Source organism: Lissotriton helveticus, chromosome 3_1 (assembly GCF_964261635.1).
Source record: "Lissotriton helveticus chromosome 3_1, aLisHel1.1, whole genome shotgun sequence".
Taxonomy (NCBI): Eukaryota; Metazoa; Chordata; class Amphibia; order Caudata; family Salamandridae; genus Lissotriton; species Lissotriton helveticus.
The window spans coordinates 449,574,398-449,588,709 of NC_136061.1; positions in this window are offsets into that span (position 1 = coordinate 449,574,398).

Below are 14,312 nucleotides of genomic sequence, written 5' to 3' on the forward strand. Positions count from 1 at the left end.
CATTAAAAGTAGAAAACAGCAAGGCCATTGGCCAGTACAAATTCAAAGTATGCACATGTGTGCATGAGAAACTGCACAGGGAATGGGGATCCAAAGTGACAAACAGCAAGGCCATTGGCCAGTACAAATTTAAAGTATGTACATGTGTGCATGAGAAACCGCACAGGGAATGGGCATCCAAAGTGACAAACAGCAAGGTGATCGGCCAGTCCATAGTTTCGGTGTGCACATGTGATCATGAGAAACTGCACAGGGAATGGGCATCCAAAGTGACAAACAGCAAGGCCATTGGCCAGTACAAATTCAAAGTATGTACAAGTGTGCATGAGAAATTGCACAGGGAATGGGTAACACCGTCCACTGCCATGGGCTTCACCCCAGCTCTGGCGATACAAATGGGCAGTCCAGGCACCACTGTAGGAGAGATGGTGTTGGGAGGGGGTGGGACTTTGACTCAAATTTGGCTGTCAGTTAAAACTGGGAGGTGGCTGATTGTCGGGCCAGTTGGAGAACTGGACCTGGGAGAGAGAGGACCAGCTGAGGCAGAGGCATCAGTGGCTGTGTGAGCCTCAGGGCTGCTTGCACTGGGTGGCATGGAGGCACAGTGTGTGAGGGTGAATGTTGAGGACTGGGTCTCAACTTCTTGGGGATTCGATAGCCCACACTTGTCTTGGCTGGAGTGCCTCACTGTCCACCAAAGTTGTATCTTGTGCAGGTGGCTCTCTCCATGGGGATTTTCTGCATCTGGTGGTATGCCTGGGGTGGCCTTGCCTTTTCCCCTTCATCCCCTGTTGTCCAGGTGAACGCCCCACTTTGCTCTCCTGTCCCAGCTTCACAGGGGTGTGGGTGGGAGATGAGGTTGTGGGGGAATCTGCCTTAGAGAAGTGTTGCGCTGTTGTTGCAGGCACCAGGTTCACAGCAGAAATGGCAACTGTTTGTTTGTCTGTGGGCGCAGGTGTGGGGATGGGAGTGCCCTTGGATGGGGGTGATTTGGATGAATGTGAGGTTGAGGCCTGCTTCTTGGCCTGAAGCCCCTGAGTTTCCTGCGATGGACTTTTGCCTCTGCGCTCCTGTGTGCCTGTTTTGTTTTTTGGGGATGGTGTCTGTGGTCTGGGCTACTTGGAGTCCTGCTGTTGTGTGCTGCATGTGGAGGAGCTAGTGCCTGGGAGCTGTGTTGTGTGGGCGCTCTCGTCAGGTGGTGCCACTGGCAGGGTGGTTGCTGAAGGGACTGGAGCTGGACTGGGAGCCTGTGACATCTAAATGATTGGCGTCACTGTGGAGGACAAAGATTGGACAGTTTGTTGTAGCTCACCCACGTCAGAATAAATGCCCTCCATGAAGGCAACTACCTGTGCCAAGTTCTTGTCATGATCTTGGAAGGCATTCAGGAGAGCAGCCTGACCCACACATAGCTGGCGTAAATTTCCACCGCCTCTACACTTAAGGCAGCAGTGGAGACAGGGGCAGGGGCAGCAGTGCCTGGGGATGGAGACTCTATTCTTCCTAGTTCTGTGGGCACAGACACACACTTGTGGGAGCATCCAGGAGTCTGGGCACTGGACGATGTATGTTGGAAGAAGAGGCAGATTTCGAACTGCCTGTGCCCGCAAACACCGAGGAGTCACCCCAGGAGTCTGATAATGTTGAGGTTGGTGTTTCTGGGCGTGATTCATCCAGGGCACTCCTGTCCCCCTCTGAGGCGCTGGTCACATCAGTGTCAATGAGCTCATGTGTAGCAGTCATGCCAGAAGCTACCCCATTGGTGTCAGTCCCCTATCCTTCTGTGCCCTCGGTAGATGCTGCAAGAGACAGAGACATAGGTTCAGTATAGTGATATACTCACTAAAATCATATGTAAGCAAAGCACAAAAATAGAAAATTATACCCGCATGTTGGCATCCACCATGTGCAGTCAGCATGTGCAACCTTTATAAAATCACCAGAAGATGCATGGAAACATGCATAGTTGACATCAATGCCCCATGGGACGTTTACACAACCAAATAGCTGGCCTGTGCCTCCTTGTAACCTAACATACCATTCTCTGTAAGCATACCTACGTGCCTGTAGGTGAGAAAAATATACATCCCCACATGTCTCCTCAGTCACATATGTAATCACTTTAAGGGAACAACACAGATGCTGACTCACAAATGTCCTTTTGCAATGGTCATAAGCTCCTGATATCCACCATGTTGTGCTTTGAAGCACAACTACAGTTGCACATTGGTGTCAGATGTGTAGTACTCACAAAATGTAAGTTGTGCACAACACACATCTACAAAAGCACACTAAGATGATGCTCACTGCTGTTCACTGCCAGGTGATGTCTATGGCACTCATAATGCAGCATATGTCAGAAGGCCACATCTCATCTTGCAATGTCAAGGGTCATTGTAGTAAACACATGAGAAACTACATGTTGTGAAAATGCATGACAGCTGCATTCAACACAGAGGCCACTTAGAAGCCATTGCACCACTCTAGAAACATCACAGAGCTCTGCACTGGCTCAGGGTTGGGTTTCATGTAGTCACTCACACCCAAAGTCACATGTAGCTGAATACTCACCCCCAACTGGCTGCTAATGAGCCCTCAAACGTCCATCCAGCTCTGGCTGTGTCACTGCCAAGATGCGGGCCATTAGTGGTGTCATGTACCTGCGAATCAACCTGCGAGTCCCCCAGCGTCATCTCTGCCACGTTTTTGCTCAATCCGGCAGATGTCATCCCACCTCTTGTGACAGTGTGTGTGCCGTTGGTTGGAGACACCCAGAGCCCGCAACTTGCGTGCAATGGCCCCCCATATGGCCTTACGCTGGTGGACCTTAAGCTACAGGCATGGGAGACAAGAAGATGAAGTTTCTGTGTTACTGTTTCATGTACCACTGTGTCTCAGTACAGGAGCATGAAAACACAGACCACACCAAGACATAAATGTTGAGCAGAGGCCATTAAGCATGAAACGTAGTATACTTCTTTTTTTTCTGTTTCTTGGCATTTTTGTCAATAGAACATTACAGCATATATAAGGTGCGGTAGGCACTACCTTGGTAGTTATCAAACATATCAGTACAGTACACATCCGTCTTAATACAATGCAAGAATCATTAGCAGAAATAGCAGTATAAACATCAGAACTAGCTCATGTGTGGGTAGGTATTTGCCCTCTGTAAAGCTGCCACAGCCAATTAGCCACAGGGAGGGCAGCTATAATATTGACTATCCGACACTTCTCGATGCATTGGTTGCATCAACATCAGACCCTGGCGATCATCTGGCGCTCAAGGGGTGAGGGATTTGCTCCGGTGATCTCAGTTATCACCCGTCACCGATCTTACTGTGCTATCATGTGTAGCTCTATAATGCTGCAGTCCCCCTGTGCAGTGCTTTTTTTCCCCAATCACCCATAGCTTAAGTAATACACCAAGGCTTGGCTGTTCCTCCCGCATCCAGTATGCCGCCCTCCACTATTTGTAGAATTATAAAGGAGTAGTCGATGTGGTGCATCGTTCCTCTGAGGTGTCCTCTCGAGGCTTTATATGGGTGGCTCCTTATAGTGGGAGGCCCTCACCTTCTGTGTCTGTGTTGGACATTTTGAGCATGTATTGCATGAGTGGCTCCCATATATCACTGCGTCTCGAGGGGGTGGGTAGTAATTCAGCATAAATATCGTTTTGCTCCTGACAATAAGTGATATCTGTTAGCCATTCCTTGAATTTAGGTGCTCTGCCTCGCCCCCACCTACAAGCAATTTTCCGTTTAGCAAATAATAGGCCTATCGACAGGAGTCTATTGGCAAGGCCTATGTGATTTGAAAGGTAGCCCAGGAGGCACATTTCTGGTGTCAGATCCAGTTGTATCTCCCCAGAGCCCTGCCAACCTCAATCCAATAATTCGCTATTGCCTTACACTCTCACGCCGGATGTAGAAAGCCCGCCCTGTCCTGCCCACAGCTGTCGCATCTAGCACTGTCTCATAACTGGAGTTTATGTAACCATTCCGGGGTGTAATACATTCTGTGTAGGAATTTAAAATGAATAATTCTGAACCTACTGCTAGTGGTGATAAGCTCAGTTTGTTGACAGCTGTATAACCATGCCTCATCTTTGATGGGATGCCCCAGTTCCGTCTCCTAGCCTTGCTTAGCTCTCATGGTGTTGTGTGTCCCCGTCTCCATAGAGGCCCTGTATATGCGGGACATGGCGTAAGCCGACCTGCTTTGTAGGAGTTCGTGTAGTGGGAGTAGTGTGGTAATGACACGTAGTATACTTGCATCAAACACTTTCATTAAAATGTATACATGTATGAGGACAGACACAGTACGTGCCCATCTCATACTCATGCAGTGTGCTAGCACAGAAACCAATGTGAAGAAGACCCTCATCTGTGATGCAGTATGTGAGTGAGCTAGACATGCAATACATTTGAAATGATGTGTTGGGCCAGACTCACTGTGTCCAACACTACACACCCCTCAATGTCCTTTGCCAGTAAATGGCTATCTGTGTAATGGAGGTCACATTTAGGGCCATTATCTTACACTCTCACACTCTTCTCACAAGGTGTAGGCCTGTCTTGTGCAATCCTCAGGCCTAAGATAGCTCATTGAGAAATAGGGTGACAGGCAACACATATGTTTCACTCTGTCCATTTACTGATGTGTCCATGTCAAATCGGGCAGTTTTTTTGCAGGCCAGGGGGACTCACACTAAGGTTAAACGTGAGCCATCAGAACATTCACATGCATGTACAATATGAGAGGTCAAACATTCCCTACACATGCAAGTCAGTACACATAATGACAACAATGGGAGGCTGATATCTCCAAATTATATATATCTGATGCGTCATAGGTGAATTACCACCAAAAGTGTTACACTCAGGCATTTAACTCTTGTGCATAATGCACACATATCCATGGGGACAAATTGAAAACTGTACACCCATTCTTCATTACCCTCTGGAAGACATACCTTTGCAGTGCCACAAATGAGCATGTGAAAACCTCCTGGACTATGTTATCACAGGCAATGTGTTTTCAGACATCGACTGTGCAAACCAGCAGTATGACAGTATGGCTGCAAAAACACTGCATGTCCCTCCCAACCTTCAATGCAGCCATGGTTCTGTCAAAATAAGGCTACACACCTCATCAACATGAAGTCAGCATGCCAGGCAGTGTATCACTCATTTACATCACCCAGTCTCACACCTATGTTTGTATTTTACTCACTGGAGAAGGGCTGTAGAAATGTCCATGTTGCTATCCTCCACAAATAGTCAAGTGCAATAGTTACTAGGTCAAGTATGGAGCACGGTACATCAAAAATAAGGATGCATGTACATTAACTTGCACACACAGCCACATACTACTGCAGAGCAATATCATGTGAGCACTCTGATCACTATCAAACTGTCACTCAGAAACACTTACCAGTACATCTGGAGCACAATATAGCCTCCCATACTGTGAGAGCACCTCGTCCACCAGGACCTCCAGCTCCTGCGTGGAGAAGGTATGGGCCATGATGTTCTCAGTAAGCCTGGGCATAGTGGGGCTACACAGAGTGCCACGGAGTAGAGAAGAAACTCTGTGAAACTCCGCATAACTCCGCTACGCCCCCCGCCTCCCACCCCCCAATAACAATTCATTTAAAATTAAATAAAAACACTTTAAAGTAAATTATGCTAGGGTGACATTGAACTCACTGATGACTACATATGCCAAGTCAGTGCAGAGGATACCATGCATTGGCATGTACTTCCTCACATGTCACATATGATATTTGTGTGCATGTACACAGATCTGTTGTGTAATGGACTCTCAAATTTGAGAACATGTCAATATGTGAGATGGGTAATCAACCCACAGTAATGCTGGACTGATGACATAATATGCCTATTTAGCTTTGTAGATTGCTGAAATCATTTTGATAGTTGATCTGCTTACACACACTGTGTTAATTGTGTTGAAAATGTGTGATCTGTCCGGCTTACGCAATAAGATGTGGCAGGTACAGCAGCTACGTAGAAGCCAGCAGTGTTGCTGTTTCAAGCATGTGCTGTGTCAACTACTCTCAGGGGTGGTAACACAAGATGTCGGAATGTACCATTATCCATTCACATAGTCATAATCTGTTTTGGGGGTACTCAGTATGTACATACTGAACACATGTACAACTAGTTGAAATCAAGGTGTCTCTGCATGTGACTTGTGCTTTAAGCTGTTGTTTCAGTCCAGTCATTGTTGGTGCTGTGTCAGTCAAGACATAAGATGTTGGACACATCTCATAGGGGAATTTAATTGACATGTATCCACTTTCATTTTATGTAGGAGACGACCAAATGTGCATCGTCCTTTCACATTGCTGGCGGACATGGAGGATGAGGACATCATACGGAAATTCTGTTTGGATCAACTTACCGTTCAAGACCTATGTGGTCGGTTGGAGCCCCATCTGAGGCCTCACAGTACCTATCCAACTGCTTTAACACCAACAGATAAGGTGCTGGCAGCCCTGCATTTCTTTGCAACTGGTTCGTTCCAGTACATGGTGGCCAGCGCAGGTGGAATGTCTCAACCAATGTTCAGCATGGTGCTGAAGTACTAGAAAAATAACATAAAGGGCTATACCTACCAATAGCCCCAATCCCATTACCAAATAATCAGTCAGTTGCCAGTGAAGAAAGTTCAATCATTTATTAAGCAAAATACTCTATAGAGGAGCCTCTCCAACCCTCACCCATCTGGTGCGCGGAAAAGACTGTTGGCTTACATTCAAACATGAGATTATATACTATTCGGTTCAACCCATATAATCACTGTTAAAGGAAAAACACCAGTTGGCCCTCGAGCTCCAGGGAAGGACCATATATGGCACACATGATTAGTTCAAAGCTTAACTATTTCTTACTGGGAAGGTCAGGAGGGGTGACTCCCTTCCATCCTGGTGCCCGGGAGTGTAGGCACGGCGCCTCCAGGAATGCGCTTATTGTACCCAAAGCCAGATGCGACCTTGAGTCTCAGTCGAGTGAACAGCCTACATTCAGCTGCTCGCCGTAACTCAGATGAACTGGGGCTTGACAACTGCCGGAGAGTAACACATGATCACAGCCCCCGTTCGGGCAGAAGTTAGAAAATGGCGTCTGTATGGTTTTCGGCCTACTCTGTTAGCAGTGGATACGCAAGGAGTAAATAAATGCCGTCCTCCCTGCAAAAGCATATATATCAAGCAAAAGAGGGTACATATAGATGCATCATGCTAACATAATATAGGCCAGATACTCCTTATGTATGGGAAATCTAATTTTATCCCTCAGAACGGCCCTTTTAGCATGATGTAGCTAACTAAAACAGCTCAATCTTCGAATATTCCCTCATCAATCTGCATTATATCTTTGAGGTCCTGCTGAGCTGAGCTGAGCTAACTGAGCCTTTACAGCTGCTGGGGATGGACCAGCCAAGGAGGAGGTGAGTTTAGTTGCGCAGTAAGAGCAACATACAGGTCCACATTGTACACAAAGACAACACGTGAATATGATACCGGCTATACCTGCCAGCACTATCAGAATTTTCCATCCCCAGGTAGACAACAGACCCCAGAACCAACCAGAGATGGACCATGTACCAGTCTCTACATGTATTTCGGAAGCCAAACGATGTAGCTTATGGAAAGCCAAATGAACAGAAGGGGCGGAGTCAGGGATATAAACACAGCAGGAACTGCCGATCACACGGCATGCTCCTCCTCGATCTGCCAAGATAGCGTCTAAAACCATACGATTTTGAAGCAAAATGAGTCTGGTCGCTTGTAGCTCTACGGTTAAATTAGTCAATATTCCTGCAGTAGTGTTAATTACCCTTTCAACTACTCTAGACAAACGGCATACTCCTTTGCTGGTGATTATAGGCCCCCAAATAGGAAACACTCCTTTTACAATGTCGGTAAAATGCTGTTCAGGAGTATCTGTCTGATCTATATCGGTAGTATCTATCTCTCTTTTATTTCCCTTAACGGGCAGGCTCTGTTTATCTAAGCGGTGATCCTTGTGATAAATAGAATGGGCAATATAGACTGAAGGGTAGAGGAAGGACAGGTAACATCGTCCAGCCCAACCTCGTGGAAGCCAAGTATAGGCATTTTCTCCATAAACAAAATATACATTAGGAGGGGTTAACAATAGAGGACTGCTAAAAGTACGCAACTGATAAGTGTAATTACATCGGCTTTCTCCTACTGATATGTACCCTACTCCCTGAATACAGAACGCAGAGGTACTATTTAGTATAGGCACTGAAATAGCCCTATCTTCAGTAACATTACGGTCTTGAAAATGTCGAAAATACTGAGTAAAATAAACTCAACAAAATCCAAAATCTCATTCTTCAACCAAGTGGTGTTTTCATGCATTGTATACATATTCATACATGCATTCGGATCTAAAGTTCCCTCTCCATTATTCCCATCGGGGTCGAATCCTTGATGAACCTCATTATATGCCAAAATCATTTCATAATTTTTTCCGAAAACCTTTGAGTGTCCACAGTATAATGCATATACATCATTGAAAGTAATTTAAACCAAGCCTCACAACTCCCCAGATGAGACAAGGGTAGGGATATGAATAAGTCGTGCTTGTGCATAACAGATGGTAAAAGACCACAAACCCAACAATTTGTCGTATTGGTGGCACTGTGTGTTTGATGAAGCATTTCAACAAATACATTTTTCACATAAGTCTGACAATGCCGTTCCTTATGTGGGTCTAAAGTATGAAACACATGTTCCGGAGGTGGGGTAGTAGTTCCTAAAACAGTATGCATAGGGTGGCGAAATTCTAAATAGATATATACTCTCATTAATGTGATTAGCAATATCGCTATAATAACTATAAATGCAATTTTAACACGTTGAGTCCAACTGGAAAAGACAGGTATATATGCAGGGAAATAACGCGGTACAAAAGGACGTTCCTCTTCAGGAACGAAACGAGCAAAGGGATACATGCTAACTAAAAGTCCAAAAATAAACTTGGGCGATGCAGTCCAGCCTGCCAGAGGGTGCTTCTTTCCTGTGTCTGTTTAGAGCCTCACAGGCAGGCTCCTATCCTTCATCACAAATAAGACCAAAGCAAGCTTCTCACGTTGGAGTTATGTTCTCACAAAACCCTTGAAGAAAACACAACCTGGGCCTCTTTAAACAAGAAATTCAGTCTTTCTTTCTGAACAGAGCAAGCAAATGTTCAAGGCTCTCAGCGCGTTCAGTCCAGTGTCTCGCTCAGTACCCCAGAAGCGCATCTAACAGACATTCGTGGAGCAAGTCAGTACCCTATCACTCAAGTCTCTCCCTATCTCCTACCATATTCACCTGGGGTACCACGTTGTTTTCTGGGCCACAGGTTGTATCGAACATGGCCAGGCACTTCCTGATCAGAGAACAAAATAGAGGATGGTGAATCTGTTGCAACAGGGGTACTGCGAGCCTCTCGTTCAACTGTAGGGGCAACAGAATCCAGGGCAATCACTTGTGCTGATAACAGAGCCCCTTCTTAGCTTCGAGCACCTTCTCCTTGCCCTTCTCCAATTACCTGGGCATCAGAAAAATGGACAAAACGAGGAACTCGCTCACTTTCCTGGGTCAGAACCCCTTCCTCGATTCGCTGATCATATGGAAGCGGGAGGGGTAGTTTTTTTAGATGTGACACATGGTTCCATTGTAGCTTGCAGTTCACCTTTACCCCCGTCCGTGTGGCCAACAACATTTGAAACGGTTCAGACCAACGGTGATCCAAGCTGGATTTTTGTTGATAGTTATGGACCAGAATCCACTGTCCTGTCTCCAAGCGATGTCCGGGACCCTCCGGCAGGGGCTGCAAAACTGCTGAAACCTGTTGATGAATGGAACGAGATCTTTAGTCAAAGCATACAGATAGTCTGTCAACATAGGATACTCTATATCACAAAATGCTCTGGGTCTCGGGACGCCCCAAACATTGGCAAGGTGCCCAAAAAATTACCTCATAAGGAGAAGAGCCAGAACGAGAATGTGGGGTAACCCGTATTGACATTAGCGGCAGAGCATCGGGCCACCTCAATCTGGTACTTTCTTGTATTTTTGCTAATTTGAGCTTCAATATTCCATTATACTTCTCGACCAACCCAGCGGACTGTGGGTGTCGAGCCGCATGGAATTTCCGTTTAATCTCTAGTCCATTACATATGTGACTGATAAATTCTGCATTAAAGTGTCCCTCGTTATCACTCCAGATCACCCGAGGCAATCCATAATGTGAGAAGTATTCCTTTACAAACGCTTTTGCCGTTGCCAAAGCAGTATTTTCTTTGGTCGGGTAGGCTTCCACCCATTTACTGAAAGTGCACACCACGACCAGAACATATTTCAAATTATTTATGCGCTCCAGCTGGATTTAATCTATTTGGAGCACCTCAAAAGGCAAAGATGGCGGTGCAAAGTTTCCACTCAGAACAGGCTTCCTGCCCCCAGGATTATATCGTAAACAAACCATGCAATATTGCACCAAATGAGCAGCGGTCCTTGGAATATTGGGATTGTACCATACAGGATCTAATAATGCACAAATACCCTTTGCCGCAATGTGAGCTGAACCATGTGCCATAGTTACCACCGCATTCACTAATGCATTAGGCAACAACCACTGTTGTTTTTCTGTCAAATCAATCCAACAATCGTCTGCATCTAATTTCCCCACTTTCTCTTTCCAGTGAGCCAGCTCCATAGGGGTAGCTTCTTCTATGTATTTCTCGGACACTCTCCATGGTGTTATTAAACATCTCTGTTTCAGCCACTCACCTAGCAGAGCTAGTCACAAACATTGAGGTCAATTTGGATTTCGCAGTTTCCTTAGCTACTTGATCAGCAAAGGCATTACCTTCACCCACTGCATCAACCACTGCCTTGTGTGCACTGCATTTAACTACAGCCACCATCTCTGGTAACATCAATGCTGTCAGTAATCGCAAAATTAAGGAGCCATGCTGTATTCGCTGACCATGGGAAGTGAGAAAACCTCTTTCGGCCCAAAGTCGGGCAAAACTATGAGCCACGCCAAAGGCGTACTGGCTATCGGTGTAAATATTTACTCTCAATCCTTCACTTAACTCACAGGCCCGAAGCAATGCCACTAACTCAGCTGCCTGTGCTGATTGGTAGGGTACTCGACAAGCCTCAACTTCAGTGTGAAGAGTAGTTATCGCATATGCAGCAGTTGTCGTGCCATCTAGTAATTTGAAAGAGGAGCCATCGACATACAACTCCCCTTGAGGGTCAGATAGAGGATTGTCTGTCAGGTCTACCCTTCCCTTCGTCTCTTCCTCCATCTGAAATATACAATCATGAACATCATTGTTCTTTTCGTTCGAAGGGAGGGATAGTAACGTAGCAGGGTTCAGAGTGGCACATCGTTTAATCGTAATGTGGGGAGCAAACAAAGTCAATTCGTAACCTGTAAGATGCGCACTCGTAAGGTGATGGGTCTTCGTTTTGTTCAATAATGTATCCAAAGGTAAGAAAGAGAGGGCAAGTAACTGGATAACACAGATATGTACCAAAGACGGAGACATAGTGACAACACCACAACAGATCTCAGAAGCATTAGTGCAGCATGATATACACACCAGTAGCCACAGCGACGGTAGATGATAATCTTGCCTTTATACACGATATACGGTTGCCCACACTCGAGGCAGATGCCATAGCTGCTTTGGAAGAGGATTTCACGACAGATGAACTTGCCAAGGCGATCAGGGCACTGCACACAGGGAAGGCACTGGGGCCAAACTGGATCCCAGTCAAATGTTATAAGCATGGGGCCAAACACCTGGTGTCCCATCTATTGGCCATGTATACCAAACGTTGACCCACACATAGCTGGCGTAAAAGGTCCACCACCTCTACACTTAAGGCAGCAGGGGAGACAGGGGCAGGGGCAGCAGTGCCTGGGGATGGAGACTCTATTCTTCCTAGTTCTGTGGGCACAGACACACACTTGTGGGAGCATCCAGGAGTCTGGGCACTGGACGATGTATATTGGAAGAAGAGGCAGATTTCGAACTGCCTGTGCCCTTCAAACACCGAGGAGTCACCCCAGGAGTCTGATGATGTTGAGGTTGGTGTTTCTGGCGTGATTCATCCAGGGCACTCCTGTCCCCCTCTGAGGCGCTGGTCACATCAGTGTCAATGAGCTCATGTGTATCAGTCATGCCAGAAGCTACCCCATTGGTGTCAGTCCCCTGTCCTTCTGTGCCCTCGGTAGATGCTGCAAGAGACAGAGACAAAGGTTCAGTATAGTGATATACTCACAAACATCATATGTAAGCAAAGCACAAAAATAGAAAATTATACCCCCATATTGGCATCCACTATGTGCAGTCAGCATGTGCAACCTTTATAAAATCATCAGAAGATGCATGGAAACATGCATAGTTGACATCAATGCCCCATGGGACGTTTACACAACCAAATACAACCAAATAGCTGGCCTGTGCCTCCTTGTAACCTAACATACCATTCTCTGTAAGCATACCTACGTGCCTGTAGGTGAGAAAAATATACATCCCCACATGTCTCCTCAGTCACATATGTAGTCACTTTAAGGAACAACACAGATGCTGACTCACAAATGTCCTTTTGCAATGGTCATAAGCTCCTGATATCCACCATGTTGTGCTTTGAAGCACAACTACAGTTGCACATTGGTGTCAGATGTGTAGTTCTCACAAATTTTAAGTTGTGCACAACACACATCTACAAAAGCACACTAAGATGATGCTCACTGCTGTTCACTGCCAGGTGATGTCTATGGCACTCATAATGCAGCATATGTCAGAAGGCCACATCTCATCTTGCAATGTCAAGGGTCATTGTAGTAAACACATGAGAAACTACATGTTGTGAAAATGCATGACAGCTGCACTCAACACAGAGGCCACTTAGAAGCCATTGCACCACTCTAGAAACATCACAGAGCTCTGCACTGGGTCAGGGTTGGGATTCATGTAGTCACCCACACACAAAGTCACATGTAGCTGAATACTCACCCCCAACTGGCTGCTAATGGGCCCTCAAACGTCCATCCAGCTCTGGCTGTGTCACTGCCAAGATGCGGGCCATTAGTGGTGTCATGTGCCTACGCACCAACCTGCTAGTCCCCCAGCGTCATCTCTGCCACGTTTTTGCTCAATCCGGCAGATGTCATCCCACCTCTTGTGACAGTGTGTGTGCCGTTGGTTGGAGACACCCAGAGCCCGCAACTTGTGTGCAATGGCCCTCCATATGGCCTTACGCTGGTGGACCTTAAGCTACAGGCATGGGAGACAAGAAGAAGATGTTTCTGTGTTACTGTTTCATGTACCACTGTGGACCTTAAGCTACAGGCAGATCAAGTGTTCCTACACCCCTGAGGCGGAAGCCGGGGGTTGTTAGATAAGAAGGGATTGTATCCTATTAATATCTGTTGCTATTTACGTTATTTTAACTTACTGCACGATCGTTTTAAAAATTGTATTATCAACTTGTGTGTTCTGTCCTGTGATTTTAGACGCGACATTGCACAGTTTTTAGCCCAAACGCTTCCCTATACCCACTCACCTTCCTCGCACAGCAGATTACTTGCTTGGGCGAGAGAAGGCGGACGCCATCTTGGGGGAAGGCAGGGGCAGCGCTCCAGTTGCTGGCTGACCCCCGCCCTCCCAGCTGATTTAAATCCCCGTTATCAGACGCGTGGCACAGATCAAGTGTTCCTACACCCCTGAGGCGGAAGCCGGGGGTTGTTAGATAAGAAGGGATTGTATCCTATTAATATCTGCTGCTATTTACGTTATTTTAACTTACTGCACGATCGTTTTAAAAATTGTATTATCAACTTGTGTGTTCTGTCCTGTGATTTTAGACGCGACATTGCACAGTTTTTAGCCCAAACGCTTCCCTATACCCACTCACCTTCCTCGCACTGCAGATTACTTGCTGGGGCGAGAGAAGGCGGACGCCATCTTGGGGGAAGGCAGGGGCAGCGCTCCAGTTGCTGGCTGACCCCCGCCCTCCTCTACTCCTTGTATAAATGAATAACCATTTTCAACGGCGCAGCGGGCGGGCGCAGCGGGCGGGCGCAGCGGGCGGGCGCAGCGGGCGCGCTGACGGCGCGCCAAAGGCGCGCCTAAGGCAAGCCCGTCTGAGCCCGTCCGCGCTAAGACCGCGCTGAGCGCCAGATCCTCTGCTCCTCCTAGATTCCATCAGGGAGGTAAGGCGATCTCATATTCTAGTAACTATTTGA